General features: G+C 42.2%; 1 protein-coding gene across 1 annotated transcript in view; it reads right to left on the reverse strand.

Annotated features, from left to right (window-relative positions):
* The window catches only part of ENOX2 (ecto-NOX disulfide-thiol exchanger 2), a 282851-nt gene extending 267684 nt beyond the window's left edge, over nucleotides 1-15167 (reverse strand). Inside the window, exons 1-2 of the mRNA XM_052663092.1 lie at nucleotides 15107-15167; nucleotides 13491-13550 (exon numbers count right to left, since the gene is read on the reverse strand). The gene's annotated coding sequence lies outside the window, so the exon portion shown is untranslated. The remainder of the gene's footprint in view (nucleotides 1-13490; nucleotides 13551-15106) is intronic.
* Nucleotides 15168-18250: the final 3083 nt, after the last annotated feature.

An 18250-nucleotide genomic window follows, 5' to 3' on the forward strand; every position in this document is an offset into this window, starting at 1 on the left:
AAGTAGGAGTTGGGAAAGCTGCATTCTCCGATCTTTTTTTCACTGTTTGACCTTGGTCAAGTCACTTATCCTCTTTTTCACTTATCCTGCTTTCTTTGAAATGATTGGGGTAGGATTACCAATATCCCAGGTCTAATACTCTATGCGAATTGTGAAATTTAGTCTAGCAACAAAATAGATGATGTCACAATTTGGCCCTAATCTTCAGGAAGCAGAGAGATGGACCACCCCAACTCTCCTAAGAATTCATGTTTCTAGCTTTTTCTGAAACACGCTTCACATTAGAGCTGGGCAACTGTCTTTACTCACTGGGGAAATGTGCCTTGGGAACAGTCAGCCCAATATTCCTTTACAGAACGTTTCTCTTCAAAAAATGTTTCAGGAGCAGTTTGTTTTCCTCAAATGAAAGCTACAGGTAAGTGGTCTGGTCCCTAAAAGGAAGAAGGAAGGAAGTGATCTAAATTATGCAAAGTACCTGCTGCATGCCAAACATGGCATGATACTTTATTGTTTAAATCAGTCCTCACGACACAACTTTATGGTAGGTATTATCATCCTAAGTTTATAGGCAAGGAAACTGAGGCTTACTGATGTTAAGTAACTTGCTTGCAGTCACCCAACTGCCAAGCGATAGATCTGGGATTTGAACTCAAGCAATCTGAATCCATTCCTGTACCAACAGTCTAATGATTAAAGTCTGAATGACTGAATTCCTTCTTAATTCAGTGATTCAATTGGACTTTCTGAGTCAATACAGTAAATGTAAATCTCCTTACATTTATACTGGATAGACAATTAAAAAAAAAAAGTCATCCAACAATGTGGTTAACACTACCGGGCTCTGCAGTCTGACAAACCTGAGTTTCTTGAATTCTGGCTTATGGACAAGAATCTGAGTCTCAAATTTTCTTATCTGGCAAATGGGGAAAGTAGTACTTACTCACTGGGTTATTGGAAAGCGTTAATGGTGTGATAGCAACTAGCACAGTGCTTGGCACAATGTAATTATTCAATAAATGCATATTAGAGCTTTTACTTGTATTCATAAGCAACAGAGCAGGAAAGGAAAGGTTATAAAGAGAAAGGAAACTAGGGTTCATTGAACTCAAGTACTCTTTGGCCTGTAGCACTGATTTAGTTTGAAAGAGGTTTTCAGTGGCCCATCCATACTCTCTAAAACTAAGCTGCGTCTTGCTGTAGATTAGCATATTCATGAAGTGACATGATTATACTAATTGGTAGTGCCTAAGTAGTAGCAAGGAAACTTGTCATGTACTCTGCTGAGCAGCAATTGTCCCTAGTTTCCTGGAATCTCTCCTTCTAAAGAGAGGGTTGGAAAGCAGCAGATAAAAGTACTGCTGGAAGTACCAGGTGGTCTAAGGCCCCCATCTTCCCCCAATTCTTCAAGCTCCAGCTTCTATTTCATTCACTCATTGCCCTCTGTGCATATACACCTCTCCTCCCTCAGTTAATTCTAGTTTCATTGTGACTCTTCCCCTAGCTCTAGCTCTGTCTCTGCTCATCAGTGTCAAGTGGTGTTTATGGAATGTGTGTCTGGCACTGGACTAGGTGAAGCGGAGGGACATCATCCAAAAGTGAGTCAGAGACCTGTGTCCCACGGCCAAACAGATCTAAGATCCACAGGTAGACCAGAATTTTTGCAACACAGTAAACACAGGTATAATTGGAAGAACAGCTTGACTTCAGAGCACAAAATAGTTTGTTCATCTAGTTAATGATACACGTACTGAAGAACTTAGAATTATATAGCTGTCAGCAACCCGATTTGAAATGCATAAAAAGATGGACAGATGGATGAAAAGGTGATAAAGCAAATAAAGTGCTAATTCTAGAATCTGAATGGTGGCTATATGGGTGTTTATTGCGTAATTCTTTCAACTTTTCTATATATTTAATTTTTTCATCATAAAAGGTTGAGGGAAAAAGGAGAAGGGTAGGTAAAGGGTACAGCTTTTTCAATTTCAAATGTTTCAGAACAAAATAACCATATTTATATGTCGAAGCATAAATCAAATAGGGTAAAACGTTAAAAATTGGTGAATCTGAGTGAATGATACGTGACAATCCTTATATGACTTAAAAAATTTTTTCTTCTTCTCTTTTGCTTTTGCTATGTATCAATAATGACTTAGTCTTTAAGACAGTAACCAGGGTGTCCCTTTTCTGGGAAGCCTCCTTCAGTGCCCTCACCTGTTCTCTAAATTATATGATTCTTTTATAAATATTTTTTCTATATTTAAAATTATTTCAAAATAAAAATTTTAGTTTATTGAAAACTGACCCCTTACATTTAGTGTCTCAGTTGCCATTTTTAGTAGAGAGGATATTAAGTCCACAGTAGTAAGGTCCATCTAGTCAAAGCTGTGGTTTTTCCAGTGGTCATGTATGGATGTGAGAGTTGGACCATAAAGAAGGCTGAGTGCTGAAGAACTGATGCTTTTGAACTGTGCTGTTGGAGAAGACTCTTGAGAGACCCTTGGACAGCAAAGAGATCAAACCAGTCCATCCTAAAGGAAATCAGTCCTGAATATTCATTGGTAGGACTGGTTCTGAAGCCGAAGCTCCAATACTTTGGCCACCTGATGTGAAGGGCCAACTCATTAGAAAAGACCCTGATGCTAGCAAAGATTGAAGGCAAGAAGAGAAGGGGACGACAGAGGACGAGATGGCTGGATGGCATCACTGACTCAACGTACATGAGTTTGAGCAAACTCCGGGAGATGGTGAAGGACAGGGAAGCCTGGTGTGCTGCAGTCGCAGGACAGCATCACAAAGAGTCGGACACGACTGAGTGACTGAGCAACAAGTAGAGAAATTGAAAAGAATGGCGGGGGTGAGGAACAATACTCAACCCACAGATATATTTGTGTGTGTGTGTGTGCGCGTGTGTGTTAAGTTGCTCAGTCATGTCCTACTCATTGTGACCCTATGGATTGTAGCCCACCAGGCTCCTCTGTCCATGGGACTCTCCAGGCAAGAGTACTAGTGGGTCGCCATGCCCTCCTCCAGGGGATCTTCCTGACCCGGGAGCAAACCTGCATCTCCTGCATTGGCAGGCAGGTTTTTACCACTAGCGCCACCTGGTTGGGTGCCTACTATATGCAATACACTGTGCTAGGCACTGTGGCAGACTCAAAGTTAGAAACCTAGTCACCACCCTGAGAGGGCTCACAGTGTAGATGAGGGAAAGCCAAAGCAGTGTCTGAGAGGGTAACTGGCTGGCCAGATAAGTTAAGACAGAAGTATGAAGATGGGAAAGGCAGGTTGGAGCCAAACCGCAGAAAGTATTGAATACCAGGCTAAAGAGTTTGGACCTCATCCTATGGATGATGGGAAGCCATTTATAGTATCTGAGTCAGAGAAATAATATGCTCCAAAACTGATTGGCTAGATAGGACCCTTTGGGCACAGTTCTCTTCGTCGTGCATTTATTTTATACTCACGTACTTCTGGCCTTATATCTTCTACTTCCCTTATTTCAATGGGGCCTTTAGGGATTTCCAAGGGTGCTGCCCATTTTTTGTCTGTGTGTAACTAGAAGTTCTCAAATTATTTATTTTTCAACTCAAGTAAAGACAACTAGGCCACTGTAGTCATTTCTTCATCTGTGTTACTTGCTGCCCATTTTTTAAACAGCCACCTCTTCACCCTCTGTCCTTTTCTCTCCCTCAGACCCACTGACTCAGTAAGCAATAAATAAGCCTCAGACGGTTTTTTAAACAGGCAGCTATGCTTTGAAACTCTGATTTCCTTCATGAGTATCAAGCCCCAACTACTACTGGGAGCACTGGTTTGAGTTGGAAAGAATGACTATTCAGCTAAACAACACGTGAAGGTGTGCAGGAAGCTCTGTCCTGCATGTAGAAGGAGATGATTTTTCACAGTGATCCTTGTATAGTGAACAACCTAGTGGAGACGGCATTCCTCAACAGGGGCAAGTGATTAGAGCAGGTGTCTCAGACTGCCTTCCCTAATCACTTCCCAAGTCAAAAGGGTGGACTTTCTGTCTCCAGTTTTTTCCCCATAAAGCCCATCCCCCAATCGAATCACATTATGCCTCCATTTAAAACCCTGTGCTGGCTCATCCCCACTTATAGGATAAAGGTCAAGCTCCTTAAAAACAGACTTCCTTCACCAACTGGCCACAAGAAACCTTCCCAGATCCTTATCCTGTGCCCTCTTCTACACTCTCAGGGACTCATACACAATATCTCACCTTTTTCTGAACAATTCATTTTTACACAAGTGACTGTTTTACATGTGGTGTGTTCCTTCTTTCTGGAATTCTTTCCCACCACCCCTTTGTCCACCAAGATTCTAGGCAATGCCCACTCATCTTGTGATTCAGCACAGTTAGACTCTGGTCTGTAAGGAGCCCACCCCTAGCAGTAATTTCCTCCATCATGTTCCCAAGACACCTTATAACATAGCTCTTTCTCTGAGCACCTTTGTTATTGTAATAAAATGATTGGTTTGTGTGTCTGTCTTCCCAATTTGACTGTGAGCTCCTTAAGGGCAGGCAGGGACAACTTCTAATTCATCACTGTATTCCTAGCACTTGGCAAAAGGTCTGGTCCTGTATATGTGCTTAAATGTCTATTGAATAAATAAGCTTCAATATCAAGTGCTCCTTGAATTCGAACTAAGCATCTCTTGAAAGGTGAAAATTAGAATATTATGTGACCAAAGTAATCCTAGTGAAGTGTGTTCGAGGACTTGCCTGAAGAAGAAATGGTAGAAGAGCATATGATGGGGCCTTACTGTGGGACAGTTTTGACCCCAGGAAGCTCTTATTGGCAGTTGTTGCTGGCTAAGAAGAGCAGCTGGAGTGGATGAGAAGGGCCCTGACTAGGGATTTCCCCAAAGTTGTCTTCACAGTTCACCACTGAAGCCATGTTGTTTATGTAATATTCTCTACACAGTGTTTCAACTGTTCTGAATTACAGCCAGACTTGTATTTGTGCTCTCTCTGCCTGATATATTTGGACCAGCCTTATTAATGGAGTCATGGAAAGTTCTCCAGTTCCTAGTCTCACCTATCACTATCGTGCTTAAGGGACCATTGAAAAACTGAGAACCGAAAAGGGGGACAGGGAGGAGCTAACAAAAGCCATCTTTTATTTTTCTCCTAGATTGCCAATATCTGTCCCCAGACCTCTCATCCTACAGCCCTTCTACTATGTATCAGTAAAGGCAAAAAAAGTACAATGAGGATTATAGCAAAACTTGAGACTTTGCAGGCAAGAAAAAGAGGACGCAACACTGGGTCCTGGCATATAAATCTTTAGACATATGATCAGTTGCCACTTCTAGAAAGTAAACATTTCAGCTGTTTCAAACAAACAGCAAAAGCAATTAGCCCTTTCTGTAGACTAAACTGAGGTGTGTGCTGAACTTTTTTAAAAAACAGAGTCTGTTTTGATCTTCAAAAATGTCAAACTGGTAAACACTTCGCTTTTTTTTTTTGGTACATATAAATCTAAAAGCCAAGTCTATCTTGAGCAAGATTTAAGAGACATAAAATTTGTCTGAGGTGTCTGCCAAATCTCCGCAGTAGAGACAGAAACCCTGGAAAAGCTGACACAGTCATAACTCTCACAACATCCCCAGCAGGTTTGTGCAGGGCTGGACATACAGAAAGTCCCTGTTTATTCCCTCAAACAGTTTGTAAATAGAGAAGTAGATCATTTGCTTATCAGCTATCTGGGAGCTCATTTTTTGCCTATATATCCCACAGAGGAAAAAGACAGAGGGGAAAAAAAAAGAAAGAATAAATCCCCACTGGCAGGTATCCCAATTTTCAGTGTAGTAAATTTTCATTTATATGATGGGTCTGCTTGTTGAAAGCTTCTCTTTCTTTCCTTTGCTCTTTCACACTAATTATTGTATGTACACTAGATCTGTCTGTCTGTCTGGAAGGCTTGAAAAGGGGATATTTATAAGTATCTAGGGCAGTGCCTAGCAGAGTGCTTTGGACATAGTAAGCTCACAATAAATCATCAAATGAAACTCTACTTGCAATTTCAACTTATTTGATCATGGAGCAGAACTATGCATTCTTTTTACTGGAGTATACAATGGTGAGAATTCCTTACAAGGCAGTATCATTTTATTCTGACAATTCATGCTTAGGACCTCTATCCTTTAAAGAGCATCCATTTTTGCACAATGGGTATTATTTGTAAGAAAAATGAAGGAAAGACCACATGGCAGGATCCTGAGTGACAATATGAACACTGACATATTTTTGTAGAGAAAATCAGATATCTCATATTCACCTGATTGTGCGTCATTATGGTAATCCACTACATACGTCAAAGATCACTTAACAATGCAAGAATATAGTGCATGCATGAGCTGCATTCTGTAAATAGGATTAACAGTTGAATTCAAGCAAGGTCTTCCCTGGGGACAGATTGCTGGAAAATATATCTACATGACATTTTAAAAAAATAAATTAACCAATGACACTGGCTCCCATGAGACACGTTGTTTCTTGTACATTCAATTCTATCACAGTTTTCTGTAGCTCTTTGCTGACATCCCCATCCCAAAAGACATAGAATTTCAAAACAGAAAGAAAAACAGAGCAATTGGAGCTCTTCTGTCTCTCCTGCATGAAGTGTTGTATACACAAAGGAAGGATTTCTGTACATTAACACAATGTGAATAGTGATGTAGTGAGGTCATGTCAGTCTGGACTGTTCTTGTTATACTGTGGTCACATATAACTTGCCCAGGGGAATGAACTAAGTCTGGATGCATACTGACAAAGACTGGCAGGGGCCACAAAAAAATGAAAGCTGTATTATGACAGAGGAGTTTGATTTTTTTCTAAAAAAAATCTTTTTTATTATGATTACTTTCTTACCACTTTTATTTAATTAGTTTGACTCATCTGTAAAAAGGGATAACTACTGTGTGTATTTAACGTTTTTACTCTGAGGATGAAATCAAACACTGCCAACTTGCCTGGCACAATAGTTAACCCATACAGTGAACACCAATATTTGGTTAGCATTAGCTAAACACCTATTAGGCATCAGGCACTGGCCTAAGTCTCCAAGAAAAGTTAGCTGTGGCAGGAAAAAGTGACGCTGGAAACAAAAGCAGGGAACTGATTTTCAAAGGCTATATAAACAGTCTCAGAAATTTAGATTTTTATCTAGAGGACAATGGGCAGCCTTTGAACTATTTTATACAGAGCTGGATAGCTGTAGACTTGTGATTTAGAAACATCATTCATTCTGTCAGCATTGGTGGAGAAAGGATTAGAAGGGAGGTAGGCTGGAGGCAGTAGTAACTCTGGGTAGAAGTCATATGTGTGTTGCAGGGTAGGAGGGGGCAGTATGCCCAAAAACTAAGGCAATGGCAATAGCAGTAGACATGGGGAAAGCATTTTTTAATAACTTTTAAAAAATGTACAAATCTATTATTATAGAGGATTAGCAAAAATATGGAAAAGGCTAAAAATAGAACTCATGTAACTTTTCTATTTACAGGAAAACTCCATTAATAATTTTTTATGTATTTAACATTCTGAGACTTTTCCTATGTATATGAACACTGATTTGGGGGGTGAGCATACATGTGTGACGTGTGTGTGTGTGTGTGTGTATGTGTGTGTGCAAACAGATCTATCAGCTTTACAATTTAAATTTTATCTTAATATATCATAAACAACTTTCTACATCATTAAATATTCTTTGGGAACATCAATTTATATGGTTATTTAGTAATCCGTAGATGTACCATCATAGATTTAATTCAAACCTCTAGTATTAGACATCTAAAATGTAATTTTTTTCTTTTTCTTTCCGTCTTTCTTTTTTCTTTTTCTATTATAAACAATTCTGGGCTAGACATCCTGGGAGCTAAATTTTTAGAAACTTCACATTGATTTCCTTAGCATAGAGCCCTAGAAGTTGAAAGCTATGTTCCATTTGAAGATTTTTGATTGATATTGACATATTCTTTCCAGAAAGGCAGGATCAAATTACAGCCCCACTAGTAGTCTCTATGAGTAGGAGGAGACCCCTTTCAGAGTGATTTCAAGGATGAAATCAACTGGATTGGGTGGGTAGAGAGGAGGGGTAGATCCTTGGCAGAGTATTGGGGCAGGAGCAATGTGAACTCTGTTAAGAGGGGCGAAGCAATGGCCCGGCCTAAGGAACAGCAGGCTGGGTGGATAAATGTGAGAAAGAAAAAAAAAAGATAAGGGAAACCACAGGAGAGTGGGAGAAAATGAAAAGAAAAAGAAACCTCTAGTGAAGTTAGTAAGGAGAAAAGGAAAGATATTCCCATTTGAATGCAGAGTTCCAAAGAATAGCAAGGAGAGATAAGAAAGCCTTCCTCAGAGATCAATGCAAAGACATAGAGGAAAACAAAAGAATGGGAAGACTAGAGATCTCTTCAAGAAAAGTAGAGATACCAAGGGAACATTTCATGCAAAGATGGACTCGATAAAGGACAGAAATGGTACAGACTTAACAGAAGCAGAAGATATTAACAAGAGATGGCAAGCATACACAGGAGAACTGTACAAAAAAGATCTTCATGACCCAGATAATCACGATGGTGTGATCACTCACCTAGAGCCAGACATCCTGGAATGTGAAGTCAAGTGGGCCTTAGAAAGCAACACTACATCTGTAAGACTAGTATAGAAAAAGTAATGTACATGATAGTGAGTTGGGATAGTAAATTTTGAAGGATAGATCTATGTTTTGCTTGTATAAATGGTAGTTAAGGTAACAAGCATGGTGTTCATTTGTTCAACCAGTATTTATTGAATTCCTACAAAACAAAACCTTAATTTTTAAACTAGATAAAGATTGAGGAAAGAGTTGATTTATTTACATATTCCTCCCTGCTAAATGTGGGAGCTTAAAGGAAAAATAAGGTAGACACAGGCCCTGCCCTTCTAAGTGTATAGTATAATGAACGGTCAAGACCAAGATAATCACGATGGTGTGAACACTCACCTAGAGCCAGACATCCTGGAATGAGAAGTCAAATGGGCCTTAGAAAGCATCACTACGAACAAAGCTAGTGGAGGTGACGGAATTCCAGTGGAGCTATTTCAAATCCTGAAAGATGATGCTGTGAAAGTGCTGCACTCAATATGCCAGCAAATTTGGAAAACTCAGCAGTGGCCACAGGACTGGAAAAGGTCAGTTTTCATTCCAATCCCAAAGAAAGGCAATGCCAAAGAATGCTCAAACTACCACACAACTGCCCTCATCTCACACGCTAGTAAAGTAATGCTCAAAATTCTCCAAGCCAGGCTTCAGCAATACATGAACCATCAACTTCCAGATGTTCAAGCTGGTTTTAGGAAAGGCAGAGGAACCAGAGATCAAATTGCCAACATCCGTTGGATCATCAAAAAAGCAAGAGTTCCAGAAAAACATCTATTTCTGCTTTATTGACTATGCCAAAGCCTTTGACTGTGTGGATCACAATAAACTGTGGAAAATTCTGAAAGAGATGGGAATACCAGACCACCTGACCTGCCTCTTGAGAAACCTATATGCAGGTCAGGAAGCAACAGTTAGAACTGGACATGGAATAACAGACTGGTTCCAAATAGGAAAAGGAGTAAAACAAGGCTGTATATTGTCACCCTGCTTATTTAACTTCTATGCAGAGTATATCATGAGAAACACTGGGCTGGAAGAAGCACAAGCTGGAATCAAGATTGCCAGGAGAAATATCAGTAATCTCAGATATGCAGATGACACCACCCATATGGCAGAAAGTGAAGAGGAACTAAAAAGCCTCTTGATGAAAGTGAAAGAAGAGAGTGAAAAAGTTGGTTTAAAGCTCAACATTCAGAAAACGAAGATCATGGCATCTGGTCCCATGACTTCATGGGAAATAGGGAAACAGTGGAAACAGTGGCAGACTTTATTTTTTGGGACTTCAAAATCAGTGCAGATGGTGACTGCAGCCACAAAATTAAAAGACGCTTACTCCTTGGAAGTTATGACCAATCTAGATAGCATAGTAAAAAGCAGAGATATTACTTTGCCAACAAAGGTCCGTCTAGTCAAGGCTATGGTTTTTCCAGTGGTCATGTATGGATGTGAGAGTTGGACTGTGAAGTAAGCTGAGCACCGAAGAATTGATGCTTTTGAAGTGTGGTGTTGGAGAAGACTCTTGAGAGTCCCTTGGACTGCAAGGAGATCCAACCAGTCCATTCTAAAGGAGACCAGTCCTGGGTGTTCACTGGAAGGACTGATGCTGAGGCTGAAACTCCAATACTTTGGCCACCTCATGCGAGGAGTTGACTCATTGGAAAAGACCCTGATGCTGGGAGGGATTGGGGGCAGGAGAAGAAGGGGACGACAGAGGATGAGATGGCTGGATGGCATCACCGACTCGATGCATATGAATTTCAGTGAACTCCGGGAGATGGTGATGGACAGGGAGGACTGGTGTGCTGCGATTCATGGGGTCGCAAAGAGTCGGACACGACTGAGCGACTGAACTGAACTGAGTGAAGTTGTATACCCAAGTCACTTTAACTTACTACTTCATTCTGCAAAAGCAGCAAAGGCAGCAAACAGCTAATCTTTTTATGGTATTTGGCACTCTGTGGGACCAAGGTCCAGAGTTATATTCATGTAAATATGTTGATCCATTCTTCTCACCCAATCACCATTTATAAGGTATCTCCCATGCACCAAGTGGACTTCCCTGGTGGCTCAAATGGTAAAGCATCTGCCTGCAATGCGGGAGACCCAGGTTTGATCCCTGGGTCAGGAAGATCCCTTGGAGAAGGCAATGGCAATCCACTCCAGCTCTCTTGCCTGGAAAATCCCATGGATGGAGGAGCCTGATAGGCTACAGTCCATGGGGTCACAAAGAGTCAGACACGACTGAGCGACTTCACTTCATGTACCAAGTAGTATTCTGGATGCTTTGGGTGTGGAGATACATAAGAGCTGGTCCCTGCCCTCAAGGAGCTCACAGTCAGTCTAGGGAAGAGAGAGACACATCCACAGACCAGCACACTATGGTATGGTACAGGACAGAGGAGAGAGGTAAGTGCAGGGTGCTGTGAAGCCAGGAGCCTACTATTGCTTCATGTGTGCATGCGTGTGTGTGTGTGTGTGTGTGTGTGTGTGTGTGTGTGTGTGTGTGTGTGTGTGGTGGAGGGAGGGTGAATTACAGGAAAGGCTTCACAGGGGTGCTGATATTTGAGCTGAGTCTTGAAGGAGTTTCTCATATGGCTAAGGATCACAGATCACACTCATACTCCTTGTATAACTCTTTGTATCTTGTATCTCTCAAGGATACTCGGTAAGACAGTGAGGATGCTTGTATATAATCTAAACCCCCTCATGACAACAGCCTCCACTGTTACCTTCATGGATATATATGTACATAGCCTGATCTAGGCAATATATGCTCATGTTAGCATAAAAAGGATAACAGGCACATGGCCTACAAGCTTTTAAAATAGTTCAGATGACACTGATAAATGCGTGTGTATGTGCTTAGTCGCTTGAGTCATGTCCAACTCTTTGTGACCCTGTAGACTGTAGCCCACCAGGCTCCTCTGTCCATGGGATTCTTTGGGCAACATTACTGAGGGGGTTGCCATTTCCTCCTCCAGGGGATCTCCCTGACCCAGGGATTGAACCCGCGTCTTTTATGTTTCCTGCATTGCCAGGTGGGTTCTTGAGCAGTAGCACCACCTTGGAAACTGATAAAATAATAATATTCAAACCTACAAAGTCCTACAGATTCCACCTCTTAAGTGTCTCTCAACTCTGCTCCCTCCTCCTGTGTGTTGCTCCCTGGGTCCTTACCGGCTATCTTTGGAACAGACTGCCAGCCTCCTAACTAACTGATCACATCCCCTTCCAGCACGTCCTAAAGCGAAAACCTGACCATGACATTCCTCATCTAAAATATTTCCATGTTTTTCTTTTTATTGCCAACAAGCACTATTTTCCAAGTTTCAGTCATTGGAATATTACCTGCTCATTTTCCCATATTCACACACCATGTGTACGATTATTTACTTATTTCTTTTTAAATCAACTTAAAACTGGTTACTTTCTATGTTCACTAAGCTGTATCTTAAGTCACCCTAGATTTGATGATGTAATTTGGTGTTATTTTTTTATAAGCCACATCAGAATATATAAAATTTGTAAATGTTTGTGGGAGTACAACATAACTACCAGTGGTAGATGCCCTACATTTTGAGAAACATAGGCCTATGTGAGCCTATGTTACCCTGTTAGCCTCCCATCCAAACTTCTCATCATTGAGTTCAGAGTTCTTCACAAATCAGCCCTGACCTATCTTTCCAGACTCTTCTACCATTATACCTTCCTTTCCCCAAACAATCTGCACCCCAGCCAAGGTGAATCCCTCAATATTGGACACACCTTTGCTCTTGTAAAAATCCCATATCTTTCACAGACTGCCCCCTCTATCTGCAAGGCCTCTCCTCCACTCTTCCCTGCCTAGTAAATTCCTTACCCTTCAAGACCTATCTGACAAGTCACCTCCTCACAGAAGCCTTCTTCCTGACTCTCCCTGACAGTCACACCTTCCTTCATCCTCCGGTAGCACTTTGCACCTGTCTCTGTTATACTACATACTATATTATCTCAGAATGACGGGTCTCTATCTCCCCAACTAAACCTAGAGAGCTCACATGTCATACTCTGTTGCATCTCCAATGCTTCATGTGGGGCAAAGGTCAGGGAGGAGACCCAGTGCCCCAGAAGGTCACTTAAAGCCTAAAATATAATAAAAGGCAAAATTCTGTCCAGGCCCAAATAGCTTAGAGGGATGACAAGTTTTATAAAGAGAAGCATCTAAACCAGAGATAGTAATACTGATTACAGTTTTGGCAGACACAATTAGCCACACTGCAGTAGCAGTTAAGCTAACTTGGTTTTGGCAGCTACTTTATGGCAGATACATACTGACAGAGAAGCTTGTGTTTTTGCCAAGATGATCGAATGTATCTCACAATAACCTCTCCTTACCACAAATGGAAAGTCAAGAACAAAAGTGAACATTGGGACCAGCAAACCATGATGGACAGACCATGGGCTCTGGAGTCAGAAATCTGACTTCCAAACCCAGCTCAACTCCTTACAAACGATGTGACTTTAGGCAGTTGCTTAAGTTCTTGACATATTAGTTTCTTCTAGAAAAATTGTACCTACACCATAAGACTCTTAATATTATGCAACAAAGTGCTTATGATAGTGCCTGGAACATTCATGGGCTCAATAAATAGCAATCACTGTTGTCTGCCCAGTGAATTGACTACAATTCAGGTAATATGATGCACAAGGACAGCAAATGCATTTCTTAAGAAAATAAATTTACATCACCAGGCTTTAAAATGACAACTATAGATTGTAGCTAAGAATAGCCACAAACAAAACAGGCTATAAGACAAAGTTCTTCTTGGTTTTAAATTAAACTCACACCTGGAACATACCACCACACTTCTTTGTGTTCTCCAAGAATTGATCTCAAATCAGGTTCCCCTAGGATGAAAAAACAAAAATCACCCAATCTTAATTTTTTGCTTTCAGTTTTATTTGATATAGAATAATATCCAAACTACGAAGATTTTTTAAAGTAGCCTATGATCCCGAGCTTTTCAACACTATTTCTTTCCCAATCTATCCCTGCTGACACATTTTACTCGAGTTCAAGGAATCTCACCTGTTATATCTGGAGAAGGCAATGGCAACCCACTCCAGTACTCTTGCCTGGCAAATCCCAAGGACGGAGGAGCCTGGTAGGCTGCAGTCCATGGGGTCGCTATGAGTCGGACACGACTGAGCGACTTCACTTTCACTTTTCACTTTCATGCATTGGAGAAGGAAATGGCAACCCACTCTAGTGTTCTTGCCTGGAGAAGCCCAGGGACGGGGGAGCCTGGTGGGCCGCCGTCTCTGGGGTCGCACAGAGTCGGACACGACTGAAGCGACTCAGCAGCAGCACCTGTTATATCTACCTCTTCTATCCTTCTCCAATTCCAACCCCAGTATCAGGAAGCAGTTTCTCTCTCCTCCTAGCCCATTTCAAGTCTTCTTTACTCTTTTGGAGCCCAAATTAAAATTCATCTCCTTTCCAAAGCCGACAAGGATTGGTCTGGACACCCTTAGGCTAGACTTCCCATGGATCAACCTTCCCACCTCATCAGTATCCCCTTCCACTACCGCCTCAGCATTTTTTGCACGCGTTTTTAATAATAAAATAATACAGTGTCGTTTTGCACAATCTACTTTATTCCGCAGTTGGCGCGCCCCCTAAATATCTGTCAACATCAACGCTTGCTGGAAAGCCCTCAAGTGCTCGTTTAAAAAAAAAAAATCTAACTTGCCTTTTATTCTCATCAGAACACTGCACTGAACCTTAAACACCTATTTCTCAAAAGCGAGATTCCTTCCCTCATCTGCTGCCCATCCCTTCTGAAAATTGAGGGGAAACCCTTTCCGCTACAAAGACCCGATCAGGCAAGGGGCAAGCGGTTGTAGGGCCAATAAAGAGATGGCGACGATCACGATCTCACTATCAGAGGTAGAAACTGAAAAGTTGACAAAAAGTCACTCCCAGGGCGTGTCAAGGAACTCCCACCCCCCAAGGGAAAGGGGTGTGCGTGCGTGGGAGAGGTGTGTGCCCAAACCCTAAGTGCGAATTGAAAGAGAGGAAAAAGAGATCGCCCAACTCCTGCAAGCAGTAAGGAGAGTCCAGACGCCGCCTAGGGAAGACCCTGGTGGAGAACCCTAACTTCAGACGTCTGAGGAGGCACAAGGCCGGGGTGGGGGACACGGGATGGCGTTGTAGAGGGAAAAGATACAGGGCAGAGTTGAGGAAAAAGAGAAAAGAGGGTACGCTCCCGAGGCTCCAGAGGAACGCGCGCGGAGACCTCAGAAGCCCACCGCACCTCCCTGCCCGAAGCCCCCTCCTGCTCGGAGGCGGAACTGGGTGGAGTCAGGGCTGAAGCCCGCGGACCCGGAAGCACCATCCTCCCTAGGCCCCCTCAGTCCCACAGTCCCCAGCCTCAGCGGCTCAGGCTTTCTGCCTCTCTGACCTCCAGCTCCCCGGCTACCGAAGCGCGACTCCTTATAGAGCCGCGGAAAATCGGGAGGTGCCGCAGCTTCCGAGCAGGCAGTGCCCTTGCGGCGCACGGCGCCGGGCGACAGTCTTCTGAACTCCCCGCCTGGCGCTGCCGGCTTAGGCCCGGCTCCCAGGCCCAGGTTGGACTCTCACCCACTCTGCAGCCGCTGAGGTGTCTCCTATTGGCTACTGGTCGCCGGGGGAGCCTCAGGCCCGAGCCCTTGTCCTCCTGGGAAATGTAGTTTGAGGTCGTTGGAGGCTGTTCTTCCTGGTAGAGGGGGTGGAATCCAATACTGACATTGGCGGAGAGACTCTAGTGAAGACAGGATTGTGGGAGATGAAGTCGAGACCTTTCATTTTTTGTACCCAGAGTTCCTCCCCTCCGCCAGCCCCCTCCCTCGGTTCCTATTGTCCCCAGAGTTTCGGGTTGAGGACAGTGTTCTGGATGTTGTAGTTTGAAATGTGCTGTCTTACAGAATCGCCCTTCTTGGAGTATGGGGTTGTGCTTGTGGGTCAGCTGAAGGTTCTAGATTGATTTTACTGTTGGTTGAGCTACTGACATGTGGGGGGAGGGGGGCAAACACTTCATCGCAATTTGAAATTCTCATTAAGTTTTGATTCAGGGGGTTTTTGCAAAATGTTATTTATACTCTGATAAGCTAAGAATTTTGACTCGTCCTTTTAAATTGTCAAAATGTGTTCTGTGTGAACCATCATTAGTATCACTTTAAAGCTTCTGGAAATGTATATTTGTTTCTAATTGGGAGCTATATTTTTTCCCTTGGAAATGGTGTCACAGCAGGCATAGAAATGTGACTGTGTTAACGAGTCCAAGCTTTCTCTACTGCCTGGGGGATGGGCTGATGAATCAGAGATGAGGTGTTGAAGCAAGGTTTGGACAGTTGGCTGACCAAGGATATGGCAGAGTAATGTCTCAAATAACCATATTATCTGGGTCTGGATATCAGGTTCTGTTACAGAACAGAGCTGGGGGAAGTGAGGAGACAAAGTAAAAAGGCTTTTAATTTTGCAAATATCTCCTAGAATGCAAGCCTCAGGCAGGGAATTTGTTAATTTCTTCCTGCCTGCCATCTACAGGTGGACAGGGGTCTGAACAAAGACGCTTTAGTAACAGTCAGGCAGAGGGGCAGGATTCTCTGAGACAGGCCAGTATGTATGATTATAATAACAAAAGCAACCAAAATCAAGTCAAAGAAACACTTCGAACATGCAGTCAGAATTGGCTTTTCCTGCAATAATTGAAGCCAGGCAAGACTGCTGGAGTGGATTGTCAATTCCTTCTCCAGGGGATCTTCCTGACCCAGAAGTCGAACTGGGGTCTCTGCCATTGCAGGCAGACTTTTTACCGTCTGAGCCACTAATAACCTCAAAGCCAGCCATAAAAAACCTGTTTAACCTATTATGAAGTCACGCTGTGAAAAACAGAAGCCACATCCATCGGTGTAATGCAACAGTTGAGAGCAAATATACAACTTGAATAATAAAAAATAACTATATTTCTTTACGAAATTATCTTTTTACTAAAAAAAAAATAGGCTAAAGGAGGTAGATAAACGAATACAAGGGGAAACCTAAACACTTTCAAGTGATTGAAAGGTTGGAGAAAATGGTTTCAGTCAGTCAGTTCAGTTCAGTCGCTCAGTCGTGTCCAACTCTTTGCAACCCCATGGACTGCAGCATGCCAGGCCTCCCTGTCCATCACCAACTCCCTGAGTTTACTCAAACTCATGTCCATAGAGTCGGTGATGCCATCCAACCATCTCATCCTCTGTCGTCCCCTTCTCCTGCTTTCAATCTTTTCCAGCATCAGGGTCTTTTCCAATGACACGTGGCCACAGTATTGGAGTTTCAGCATCAACATCATTCCTTCCAATGAATATTCAGGACTGGTCTCCCTTAGGATGGACTGGTTGGATCTCCTTGCAGTCCAAAGGACACTCAAGAGTCTTCTCTAACACCACAGTTCAAAAGCATCAATTCTCCGGCACTCAGCTTTCTTTATAGTCCAACTCTCATATCCATACATGACTACTGAAAAAACCATAGCTTTCACTAGGTGGACCTTTGTTGGCAAAGTAATGTCTCTGCTTTTTAATATGCTGTCTAGGTTGGTCATAGCTTTTCTTCCAAGGAGTAAGCGTCTTTTAATTTCATGGCTGGAGTGATTTTGGAGCCTCCCCCCCAATAAAAATATAAATTCTTCAAGAAAATAAAGAATATTCTCGAAGAATTTGTGGAAAATTCTTTAAGAGAGGGGAATACCAGACCACCTGACCTGCCTCTTGAGAAATCTGTATGCAGGTCAGGAAGCAACAGAACTGGACATGAAACAGACTGGTTTCAAATAGAGAAAGGAGTACGTCAAGGCTGTATATTGTCACCCTGCTTATTTAACTTATATGCAGAGTACATCAGAAGAAAATGGTCTATTACATTAATTTCACTCCTCACTTTTGACTTCTGCTTTCTTTGTTAGAGATGAATCCTTGTAGCTGAATGGATCATTAGGATTGGGTTACTACCATTTTACTGATGATAACTTTTTGACTCACAAATGGAATGAAAGAAAAGAAAGAGGAATTGCATTTTGCTCAGATACTTGCCTAAAATTTTTTAATGTGACATGAAGGAAGAAGATGATTTAATAGATTCAAAAATGTATTCAGCAAAGTGCTTTGTGCAAGGCCCTGGACTGGCCCAATTGCTACAGAACTGGAAAATAGTCCTTCCTCTGAAGTAGCTCATGATCAAAGAAGGGAGATAGACTATACAATGTACAGAATCCTCTAAAAGGTTCTATATAGGGTTCTGTAGGACCATAGAAGAGGAAGAACTTATTCCATTTCTGGAGAAAGTAAGGCTTGAATGATGAGCCTTGGAGAACTGGTAAGATATTTGTCAGCTTTGGGGCAAGGAGGTTAATCATATTCCATACACAGGAATAAGGATGTGAGAGAGTGCAAAAAAAAAAAAGAAAGAAAGAAATTTCGATACAGCAGGAACTAGATGGGGCAGGAATAGAGGGCCATTCTAATGAGTTCACAATATAACCTGAAAGCACTAAAGAACCATCAAAGGATTTTAAGCAAGGATAATG

Source organism: Budorcas taxicolor, chromosome X (genome assembly GCF_023091745.1).
Source record: "Budorcas taxicolor isolate Tak-1 chromosome X, Takin1.1, whole genome shotgun sequence".
NCBI lineage: Eukaryota > Metazoa > Chordata > Mammalia > Artiodactyla > Bovidae > Budorcas > Budorcas taxicolor.